The 12380-nt window shown below is 42.4% G+C and overlaps 1 long non-coding RNA gene across 1 annotated transcript in view; it reads right to left on the bottom strand.

Annotated features, from left to right (window-relative positions):
* The window catches only part of LOC139186952 (uncharacterized), a 264026-nt gene that overhangs the window by 226827 nt on the left and 24819 nt on the right, over positions 1-12380 (bottom strand). Inside the window, exon 2 of the long non-coding RNA XR_011570640.1 lies at positions 10123-10153. This is a non-coding gene — a long non-coding RNA (uncharacterized lncRNA). The remainder of the gene's footprint in view (positions 1-10122; positions 10154-12380) is intronic.

The raw sequence follows: 12380 nt of genomic DNA, 5'->3' as shown, positions 1-12380 counted from the left end.
TGTCAAAATACATGGTAGTAGAGAAGAATTTCAGTATTTTCCTGTGCACACCATAACATACGAGGCCATTTCTCCCCATACTGTTAAGGGTTCTCCCTTTAACTTAAATTTCTCTAACAGCAAAAGCATATAAAAGCAAGAACTGAGTAACTATACAATGCAAGTCTTAATTATTGTCATAACTACTATTTCTATTATGGCTATTATTTTTTTAAGATTTTTCTGATGTATACTTCTTTTTTTTTAAGTCTTTGCTGAATTTGTTACATACAACATTGTTTCTATTTTATGTTTTGTTCTTTTGGCCAAGAGGCATGTGGGATCTTAGGTCCCCAGCCAAGGATCTAACCTACACGCCCCTGCACTGGAAGGTGAAGCCCTAACCACCGGACCACCAGGGAAGTCCCTAGTTATTATTTGTTATTGTTATATAGGCAGAGAAATAGTCATGGCCAGCACTGTCTTATCATAATGCTTGGGAATTTGAAATTTTGTTTACTAAAATGAAGAGTTTCCATAACAAGTCTCACCTAATTATGTACTCAAGCCCATCTTGAATAGGTGCTTATTATTTTATTCATGCATAATTTAAATATGTTCCTGCACTTTTTCTTTTGGTTTTGATTCTAACCTGCTCTTTTAAGATTATGTATGTTTCAGCTCCAGTGTCACATACATTGGAACATTTCTTCTCAAAGTTCAAAATTCAAGGTGCATACAGATCTACTGGGGATCTCATTAGCAGCCCCATTTGTAGTAGATCTGGGTGGGCTGGAGAGCCTAGTTGTAGCAAGCTCTCCAGTGTTGCTAATGCTCCTGGCTCTGTGAACAATTTGGAGGAAGGCATGACAACCCACTCCAGTATTCTTGCCTAGAGAAGGACAAAGGAGCCTGGAGGGCTACGGTCCATGGGGATGCAAAGAGTTGGACACGATTGAGCGACTCAGGACATAGCAGTGAACAACACTTTAGAAATCAGCTTTACGTATAATACATTCTCAACTGAAGCAATGTAAGTGGTACACTTGATTCTTTTCTCTTCCTAAATGTAAAACTAATCAGTTTTTCAACAAATATTACTGAGGTCCACAACGTGCCAGGTATCAACTATTCTTCATTTTAATACAGAGCCACCTCATTTCCATTGCTACTACCACCCAAGTTCATGCGACTATTCTCTCTTCTGAGAGAGAATGCTGAATGCATTGCTCTACATACATCCTTGCTCCCTTCTTCAATTTTTTTTTTAATAGAAAATACACGGATTTTTAAAAATGCATTTCTGATCATAGCATTCCAATGTATCAAATACATCAAAAGCTTTTCATTAACTAAGATAAAAGTCCCAAATTTTTCACAATCAGCAAGATCCTGCTTATATTAGTACCTTCACCTCCTGTCACTCTCCTGATTATTGATGCTCCAGCCCATTTGCCTCTCTTTCAGTTATTAAATTTGCTAAGCTTCTTCCCATCCTAAGTCTTTGGCACATGCTTTTGCTTTGCCTGAAATTCTCTTCTTCTTTATCTAATACTATGTATCCTTCAAACTCAGACTAATATTACATTAGAGAACCCTCATTTGACCTCCTGGATGAAGTCATGACATCGTGTAACAAGTTCCTTTAGTGCCATTCATTTCTTTTAGGGGGCACTTTCATAGGCATAGTTACATAATTAAATATGCAAATTAGCCTGCTTCCTCTAATAATGAACTGCAGGAAGGCACGGATTTTGTTTGTCTTCTCTTGACTTTTATACATCTAGTCCTTAGCAGACATCCTGGCATAAAGCAGAGGCCAACAGATACTTAATAAATGAATGATAAAAAGAAATAGAAAGAGACTGTATCATTCTGGTCCATTTGTATCTCTGTTAAAAACAGATATAGTTTGCCAGTTTTCAAAGAACCAGTCTATAACAAAATACACATCATTAGAATGCAATCCAGTCTCTTAGATGTATCCATAAAGTGTTTCGTGTCACTTCTGTAATTTCCATTTTCTTCTGCATTTCATGAGATGACTAACAGAAAACTTAAATTACTTGCATATGAAAAAAGACCCAGCTGTTTATGTATTTGAGAAGTGTTTAATATACTGCCACATACAACCTCCCACCGCTTCCTAAGTCGTTTCTGATGACACAGAGTCTTTATGTATAGCGAATTATTATATATGCTTAAGTGAAAATGTTACTGACTCAGTCACGTCTGAGTCTTTCTGACCCCAAGGACTGTAGCCCACCAGGCTACTGTCCATGGAATTCTACAGGCAAGAACATTGGAGTGAGTTGCCATTCCCTTCTCCAGGAGATCTTCCTGAGCCAAGGGTCAACCCCAAGTCTCCTGTATTGCAGGCATATTCTTTACATTCTGAGCCACCAGAGAAGCCCATATGTGTTTCACCCTTTGTCAAAGGGGAAGATGCATCTCTGGGAGTTACATCCCAGAAAATCTTTGTAATTACACTATTTGGGTATTCTAAAAAGCTACGGCCTCATCTTTTTCTGGTTGCCAAATCTCATTTGTGAAAATACATGTTGAATCTATTTCTTGAAATTCTGCCCCCACCTTGGAGCACAGGGGAAGAGAATAGAAGGTTCTTGCTAATTACCCTTGAGCCCTGTATGCCCTGAGATATTCAGGACCACAGAAACGCTGGTTCTAGGAGACCTCTAGGATCTCTTCAGAAAGCATTATTTTAGACATATTTTACAAGGTCTGGAAAGTTATTTCAGAAAGTTAAACTTTCTGAAATCATCAGAAAAAGCAAAAATAATTTTGGAAAATCCCACTATCCATCTTCTGCATAGAAAATAGGAAGATAATTCAAGTTGGTGAACTGAAGTCATACAGTGTGTGGCTTGCTTCACATATCTTCTGAAGGCCTCTATTCCCGTCCAGCCCAAGAAGATCTCAAGCAATGACCTCAGCCCTCCCTGGGCTGACACATTCTGTAACTCCAAAGTGATGATTCAGCGTTATTTAAAGCCCCACATGAAGCAGGGGAGTATGATTCTCCTCAGGTCCATGGTGGGCTCCAGGCCAGCCACAGCTGTCAGCTTGGCGGGTTTCAGCAAGCTGCTCGATGCAGACTGACATGGAGCCCTTGGCCCGCACAAGCGAGAGCCCTGTACTTATGGGAAAACGCTTAAGTTGCCTACTCTCTTCTTGCGGCTGTTGTTTTACAGTTCAAGTTCCACTTAATAGACATCAGGAAAAAGCTGCTCTGTCTGCACTGGCAGTGGAAACATCCTTTCTCCTGGTACTTTGTTTTAAAAAGAAACCGACTTCAGCTCAGCTGAAGGTCACTGAACTCCTGAATCAACCGACAGGGTGGTGGGGGGTGTTCTGCAACAGAGGGGATCTGAGTACACAACGCCACGGGGGTATCCTCAGCTACATTTTGGCCCTGGCTCACTCTTACTCACTTTCTCACATAGACATCTCTAATCTTACCCTGTTCCCAAAGGCTTAATAATATGGATACAATAAGCATTCTTTTTCTTTTTTTACTTTTTGCTTTTTCCTTCCTTCTAACCTCGTTCTAATTTTTTTTTTTTTTTTTTTTTACTTTACAATATTGTATTGGTTTTGCCATACATCAACATGAATCCACCATGGGTGTACACATGTTCATTTGCCATTTTCATTAATCATTTAGCATCCTTAAGATGTTTAAGCTTTAATCTTTGAGCTGAATTTCCTACTTTGGAAACAGGGTAGGTGGTTAAGGTAACCAGTCTATGAGTGAATAGAGAGGCTCCTACTGAATATTTGAAGACTCTTGCTTTTGTGTTCTTTTGAATGTGCCCCTCTGAGTTTTGCTTTCTTTCTAAGGTCAAATTCCATAATTACATTCCCAAAGAATCCCAGGATATGCCAGTAGACACCTTTACCTTGCCATTTAGGCTTGGGGGAAAATGAAGAATTTTTAAAATGACCCACAGGAAACATACAAGCTCTCCTCCTAACTCTCTCCTCTCCTTCACTGGGTCCACATGTTTCTCAACTCCTTTCATCTTTCCATTTCACTACAAAACCTTTTATTCCTCTCTTCATTCACTTATTTAACATTACTTTGGGTTTGTGCAGGACTAGGCATTAAGGATGCTATAATAAGTAAGACAGAACATTTCCCTGCCCACTTTGCATTTCAGTGAGGAAACCCAACAGCCAACAAGTAAACCAAGCCACCATCAGGGAAGTAACACTATTAATAACAGAGATGGGTCCTTTCTACTGAGGGTTCAGGAGAACTTTCTCTGAAGACTTGTATTTAAGCTGAGATCTGAAGAACGAAATCAACTCAAACCCACAAAGAACCCAGGGAAGAAACATTTCAGGCAGAGGGAAAGGCAGGGAGCAGGGAAGAGACTGGCAGAAATTCACAGTAGCTGGAGGATAATAGCATGCCCGTGACTGAGCTGGCGAGTGAGGCTGGGGCAGATCACCTGACATCCCTGTGGGTCACAGCAACTTCTGGAAGAACAGAGGCAGACTCTGTGAGGACGAAATTGTGAGAGCTCTGCTGACTAACTGGAAAAACCAGGTACAAAGTCCAAGGAAATCACCTGCTTGTTAGATTCTGTACAGGCATGTTCAGTCTGGACCTGGGGTGAGCGTCAGGGGAGAAACTCTTGTTAGATTCTGTACAGGCATGTTCAGCCCAGACCTGGGGTGAGCGTCAGGGGAGAAACTCTAGGAAGTCCATTCTGAGGACTGCTACCCACAGAGAAGCATCCGGAAGAATCAACCTTCTTATTTTCAAGCGTCCACTGTGTAATATAATGTATACAGTGATGCATGCTCCAGCACTTGGAATGTCTCCCCTGTTATTTCCAGTCCATACTTCCACCCACAGGGCCGAGCACTTATCTCTACATCAAGACTTATTTACCAGGCATTAGGTCAGGCAGGACAATGCAAATTTCTCAGCAAATTCAGCAAAGCTCAGTATACTTGGAAACAGACTTAAAGCAACCTCTGAATGCTAACGCCTTTTAGTTTTTCATTCCCATGATTCTTTTCTACATGGATACCTACTGGGTTAGTGCTTTGTGTAATATTCCACATCTGTTAGCATTTGACTTTTTTTTTAAAAATTCTTAATATGCTTTCATCACCCTCCCTGGTTACATGTTAAAATGTGATCATTTGATTCCTAAATCCCCTTCTTCTATTTCGTTTTTGTCATAGGATTACCATCAAGCTGTAAACTCCTAATATTTTGGTAATAGTTTTAGAAACTTAAAATACAAATGGACTCTCTGCATTATTTTCCAACATAACATTTTTTTCAATTCTACTTTAAATGAGCAGTTTAATTGGCCTCCTTAGGCTTTTTGAATTACAGGTTGAGCCAAAGGTGAAATGACATCTTATTATTTGCATTACTGTATTTCAGAACATGTGAGTAACTCTGGTGGAGAACTAGAAGTTACATATATAGGCCCCAGATGGCAGAATATCACATGGTCTATGTCTTAGTATGAGAAACAGCTCAAGCAAGTAAACTATTCCCAGACGTTTATTACACAGCCCAGGTCTGGAATAATTATTGTGCTTCTGGCAAGAGACAAAGGTGAAAAAATGGACATTTAAGTAGAGTGAACATTAAAGGAATTATTGCATTCTTTTCTGAACATAATCACCTGTAACTGGAAAAGTAATAGTTCCACATGTCGTATTCTTTGTTGATCTGTTAGATATTTGCACTTGTTTAACCCAAGTGTAGGTGTAGAATATTGCCAATCGATATTCTTGAGAACTCAGTAAATTCAAGTAATTATTGTTAGTAGAGCAGAATCTAGAGTACATAAGAAGCTAATATTTCCAAAAATGTAAATAGCATGCTTTTGTTAAAATATCTAAAAATATGTCCTACCTCTATGATACAGTTTCAGAAAACATCAATATACATTTTGTACACTCAGTGCAAATTGTGGAACAACTGTGTTTGATCACTTTGTGCATATACTTCTGAATTTGTATGGCAAAGCTCTTTTTCACGGCATTTCTTAACACCAGTCAGTTTTTGAGGTGGCATCTCAATATCTCACTGACATTGCTATTTCTTCATTAACAAATATGTCATTTCTCTTATTGAAATTACCTAGGTTATTTATATATACTTTTATGGCCAGGAATGAAGATTATATAGTATGAGAGCCTTTTGATTAATAAAGTGAAAGTGAAAGTGAAGTCGCTCAGTCGTGTCCGACTCTTAGCATCTTTAAAAAAAAAATTCAGAAATTAGTAAATGGACCAAGGCATGTTCCAGCAAATACTTGATTTCAGCTGATACTACCAGCTGTTTCCTTTAGCATAAAAACACAGTTACCTAGGAGAGATAGCTACTCAGACTTCCAAAGAGAAAATCACAAATGAATAACTCCAGGCATAAATCATAGCTCTTCTGGCTTTGATAAGGCAATGTATTATAATGGGAAAGAAATATTTATCCTATGCTTCCTGTGTTAATTTTATCTTAAGGTATCCAAATAGCTTGTGAAGGAAAGTTCTTTGTATATAGAATAATTTAAGCTAATCAATTCAAGAAACAGAATTTAGAATATCACCTAAGATATTCTGGAAAAAAAGTATAACTCAGGCCAAAGTGTCAAGATTTATATCCCATTAATACTTTTAAAACTATGCTGTATGACAGAATTTCAAACATAACAAAGTCTCCCCTGGCCCCGCCCCCCTCCCCCTTTCTTTTTTTCAGAATAGAAATTCAGACCCAGAAAATTAAAGGGATTTGGTCCAGGTTATGCAGGAAACCCGGAGAGGGCAATGGCACCCCACTCCAGTACTCTTGCCTGGAAAATCCCATGGACGGAGGAGCCTGGTAGGCTGCAGTCCATGGGGTCGATAAGAGTCAGACATGACTGAGCGACTTCACTTTCTCTTTTCCCTTTCATGCATTGGAGAAGGAAATGGCAACCCACTCCTGTGTTCTTGCCTGGAGAATCCCAGGGACGGCGGAGCCTGGTGGGCTGCCATCTATGGGGTCACACAGAGTCAGACACGACTGAAGTGACTTAGCATAGCATAGCATGCAGGAAACCCAGTAACTTTATTCATACTGGAATCACAAGTGAAGTCTGTCCTTTTACGATAACAAATGGGTTATTTTGTTGCTCTTTCTACGACACTATAAGGAGAACATTCCTTCGGATTCTACTAGGTGACAAGGGCAATGGATGATAAAATGGCTGCTATTTTATTGTTCCTTGGAGAAGGAGCGCCAAACTGAAACAGAGTGAGTGGAGACCCAGGCCTCTCTCCCCAGACCGTTTTTAGAGTGAGGTTTACAGAAGTTCCATGTTTGCAGTGTGTGCAGAGGTCAGCATCATGACTGCCCTGACAGTTCAAGCAAAGACTTTGGTTCTTCATAATTAGTAGAATACATTTGAATCAGTTCTAATGAGGTGGATGAAACTGGAGCCTATTATACAGAGTGAAGTAAGCCAGAAGGAAAAACACCAATACAGTATACTAACGCATATATATGGAATTTAGAAAGATGGTAACGATAACCCTGTATACGAGACAGCAAAAGAGACACTGATGTATAGAACAGTCTTTTGGACTCTGTGGGAGAGGGAGAGGGTGGGAAGATTTGGGAGAATGGCATTGAAACATGTGAAATGTCATGTATGAAACGAGATGCCAGTCCAGGTTCAATGCACGATGCTGGATGCTTGGGGCTGGTGCACTGGGACGACCCAGAGGGATGGTATGGGGAGGGAGGAGGGAGGAGGGTTCAGGATGGGGAACACATGTATACTAATTAAATAAAAAAAAAAAAAAAATTAGCGGGTCTGCGGAAAAAGAGAGTCTTCCCAGGCTTTTCCGTAACTCGCCATGGCTTACTGCTGGGAGAGCAGGAAAAGCACGAGGAAAGCAAGAAGAAACAGGCCCTCTCTGCACGTGGGCTCTCGGTCTGCCAAGTCAGCCGGCTGGACATAGAGGCAATTTCCTTAGTGTCTGCGGCCTTAAGCTGACTTCTGCACAGGGAAGTTGGGCAATATTTATTGTTGAGTGGGGCCCTGGGAGATTATTCTTGGAAGGGACAGCCTCTGTGAACCTTTGTGCGTTGACTGAAAATCTCTTGTAGCCAGGGTTTCACAAACTAGATGTGACTGCCTCCTTCTAACATAAAAACAACTGGAAAACAGAAAAATTCTTAAAGTTTGGAAGCCCAGTCTTACAGACATGGTTTCTTCTTACTCAAGGTGATTTATGTCTCTGGAGCACTGAGTTAGGGAAGTGCGGAAACAGGGTTATGCTTGAAGATACTCTGAGCTACTTTCTAGGATATTGTGAACCACTGAAATCTAAAAACACCTATTTACTAATCTCTCATTTATAAGTTTTTTGTTTGTTTGTTTGTTTTTTGGGCTTCTTTGACCTGCAGAGTCATGGTCAGGTACTAGGAGAGATGTAAAGGTGAAAAAAAAACATGATCTTTGACATTAAGGTGCTCATTCTATTTACCATCTTTCAAAAAAAAAAAAACACAATAAAACTTCCAAAACCAGTAAGAATAAGCCACATGGTATCAATAGTTACTCTTTCTCTCCCTAAATTAGTATCTGAGCATATGGAGAAAGGGATGCCAAGCACATAGCCTCAAGTCAATGGGAAGGGCCGGGCCCTCAGGCTCCACGCTGTCTGACTTGCAGGCTCTTGGACAATGCCTCTCACCCAGCTGGTCTGCTGCTCCTCTTGTCATCTGCAGCTGAAGTGTGCAGCAGGCCAGATTCACGAGCGGGTCTTTGCCAGCATGGTCAGGGCTCAGCAGGCCTCCCTGGCAAATGAGCCTGATGTTGGCTCCTGCTTGGGTAGAGATGTTGCAGGGTCTAACGCAGTCAGCCTTGAGCCTTGCAGGCTGCTCAGTAACCCGTGCAATCAAATCAGTGTGACAAGCTCCCCTGCTACAGTCTCAGTTGCTTCACAGCCCCGAGTGACCCCACAGAGTTCACCTTCCAGGCCTCCCTCTGCCTGACCACGTAACCTTGCCAAATTGCTGCAGCCACCTGCCAGTGTGGTGATGTTTCCAAGGTGACATCTTTCTGGAGCTCTCAGTGTGGGGTGGGCAGAGCCCTTCCCTGCCTTCCCCATTGCCCTCACCTCTCTGAAAAGTTCTCTCCTCTTCACTGTGGAGGGGGCCTCAGAAGACGCCTTCTGTCGCCTTCTCTCACTGTTCTCTTCTCCTTCCCAGACATTTCCTAGGCCTGAAGAGGTTGGGCATTGCTTTTGTTTCCCCCAAATCATGTCTCCTCTTCACATTCACTTGACACGGATGGAGCACACCTCCACAGCACAGCAAGTCCCTTGAGTGTATTTTCATAACCTCAAAGGACAACAAAGGCTCAGTGGAACCTGAAAATTCTAGTCTCAGAACAATAGTCTGTCTGTTTTGATTTCTGAGGCCAAGTATTAACTTCCTCTTTTTCTTTAAAGCATCCAAATGTCCCATGAGGCTAATGGATGCTTTGGGGAAACAGGGGTGAATATCTTGTACTCAGAAAGGCAGAAGAAAGAGCACATTGATGATATTTAATGCATATCATGTGGGCTCGTCTTACCACCAGCATGCCAAAGGACTTGTGCCCTAATCCTCATGTGAGAAGCCTTACAGAAATGAGTGAATAAAACCCAGTTTATTTGTCAGAGTAATCTCCTTGAAACAATGAGACCAGTAACTTTCAACAACTTCTCGCAATGATGAGAAATAGTGCCAGAAGGTTCTAGAGTGACAGAAGCCACTCTTAGGGAGCAGTTAGTAGAGCCCTCAAGCTTAAGAAATTAATGACCTGAAGACCAATACTACAGGCTGGCACAGCCTTCCCCTGGTGTCCATTGGCCTCTGGCAACCCTGAGCAGGAGTGAGCACACAAGAGAGCTGCTGCTTCAGGGCTCATCAGCCAGAAGAAGGAAACAAACGGGAAGAAATTAGAAGAGGCTGAGAGTCCTCACCCATGGGCCACATGTAAGATGGTCTGCACAGGGGTGATGACACTCTTCTGGAGGAATTGAGAGGACCCTACCTTCCTTAAACACCAGTGATAGGTTGGAGAACTTGAGGGAAGACCATTTGGAACATCTTACCTTTGTTCCTCCCATTTCTTTCTGTTGGTACCTGGGAAAAGTAAGAGAAACATGTTAGGTCACATGGAAATGACTATATCCATGGAATTGCTATTTCAGTTCAGTTCAGTTCAGTTGCTCAGTCGTGTCTGACTCCTTGCGACCCCATGAATCGCAGCACGCCAGGCCTCCCTGTCCATCACCAACTCCTGGAGTTCACTCGGACTCACGTCCATCGAGTCAGTGATGCCATCCAGCCATCTCATCCTCTGTGGTCCCCTTCTCCTCCTGCCCCCAATCCCTCCCAGCATCAGAGTCTTTTCCAATGAATCAACTCTTCGCATGAGGTGGCCAAAGTACTGGAGTTTCAGCCTTAGCATCATTCCTTCCAAAGAAATCCCAGGGCTGATCTCCTTCAGAATGGACTGGTTGGATCTCCTTGCAGTCCAAGGGACTCTCAAGAGTCTTCTGCAACACCACAGTTTAAAAGCATCAATTCTTCGGTGCTCAGCTTTCTTCACAGTCCAACTCTCACATCCATACATGACCACTGGAAAAACCATAGCCTTGACTAGATGGACCTTTGTTGGCAAAGTAATGTCTCTGCTTTAATTTCTCATTTTATATTGCTGATTTAGTCTCATTCTTTAAGAATTTAAATCTGGTGGTTCTATTATTATTTTTTAATTTGTAAGCATCAAATCGTTCACAGGTCAGTTGGTTCTAAAGCCCATCCAGTTTCAGACGGAAATGGATGCTGCTCTTTCAGAGCTACTATCCCAATGATGGTAAAATCGAGTATCTTTCCCTCAGCCAAGAAATCCCTTTCCTCCTACTCTTTAGACATTTAATGTCTGCTGCTGCTGCTGCTGCTAAGTCACTTCAGTTGTGTTTGATTCTGTGTGACCCCATAGATGGCAGCCCACCAGACTCTGCTGTCCCTGGGATTCTCCAGGCAAGAACACTGGAGTGGGTTGCCATTTCCTTCTCCAATGCATGAAAGTGAAAAGTGAAAGGGAAGTTGCTCACTCGTGTCCAACTCTTATCGACCCCATGGACTGCAGCCTACCAGGCTCTTCCATCCATGGGATTTTCCAGGCAACAGTACTGGAGTGGGGTGCTATTGCCTTCTCCAGAAGGGGTGTATACAACTGTGTAATTTGATAATGGCTAGCTAGTCCTTACCCCGGAGAAGGCAATGGCACCCCACTGGAAAATCCTGGAAAATCCCATGGACGGAGGATGGATGGAGGAGCCTGGTAGGCTGCAGTCCATGGGGTTGCTACGAGTTGGATACGACTGAGCGACTTCATTTTCACTTTTCACTTTCATGCGTTGGAGAAGGAAATGGCAACTCACTCCAGTGTTCTTGCCTGGAGAATCCCAGGGATGGGGGAGCCTGGTGGGCTGCCATCTATGGGGTCGCACAGAGTCAGACACGATTGAAGTGACTTAGCAACAGCAGTCCTTAGCCTATGCAAGTTCTGCCATGGATTGCCAAGGGAGACATGCCCCTTCTATTTCTGAGAATCCTTTTAAAGCCCTTTAACTTCAGAAGCAGAGTCACGTGTGCTTTACTCTTGGTTTGTGAGTCTTCCGGTTGCCGTAAGCTCTCTGGGCTTCCCAGGTGGCACTAGTGGTAAAGAACCCACTTGTCAATGCAGCGACATAAAGAGATGTGAGTTTAATCCTTGGGCTGGGAAGATTCCCTGGAGAAGTATATGGCAACCCACTCCAATATTTTTGCCTGGAGAATCCTATGGACAGAGGAGCCTGGCCAGCCACAGTCCATAGGGTTGCAAAGAGTCGGACACGACTGAAGTGACTTAGCATGCATGCATGCAGTTTCTCTAGAGGCAGGGCCCTTTCAGGTGTCAGAGATTTACTCCTGAACACATCTCCCCTGGTACACACCACTTCCCAGATTCTGACTTTGTTTTTCTTCCTCAGCTTCTGTGTGTTGCTTGCTGCTTGCTTGTGTTCACTGCCAACCTGTGTTCAGCTAGGTCTCTTAACCCCAGCACCATGCTTTTCTCACTAACTGGAATGTTTGCCAGCTGTTTACCATGAATCTTTGGCACATCTGTGTAGATCGCCTTCTCTTTGTTTATTTTAATATAAGCCCCCCAGAGGACATCTTTGTGGTCTGTCTGGTCACCGGGTCTCCATCATTCTAACCCCACCATCCCTCGTCTGGAACTTCCCACCACAGATATTCACACAATTACCCCTTGTTCTTTATTGCTAACTTGAACCTTCTTTTAATAGCTTCATCATGG

The sequence above is a fragment of the Bos indicus genome, chromosome 14 (assembly GCF_029378745.1).
Source record: "Bos indicus isolate NIAB-ARS_2022 breed Sahiwal x Tharparkar chromosome 14, NIAB-ARS_B.indTharparkar_mat_pri_1.0, whole genome shotgun sequence".
Taxonomy (NCBI): Eukaryota; Metazoa; Chordata; class Mammalia; order Artiodactyla; family Bovidae; genus Bos; species Bos indicus.
This window is presented reverse-complemented; position numbering and strand designations above follow the sequence as displayed.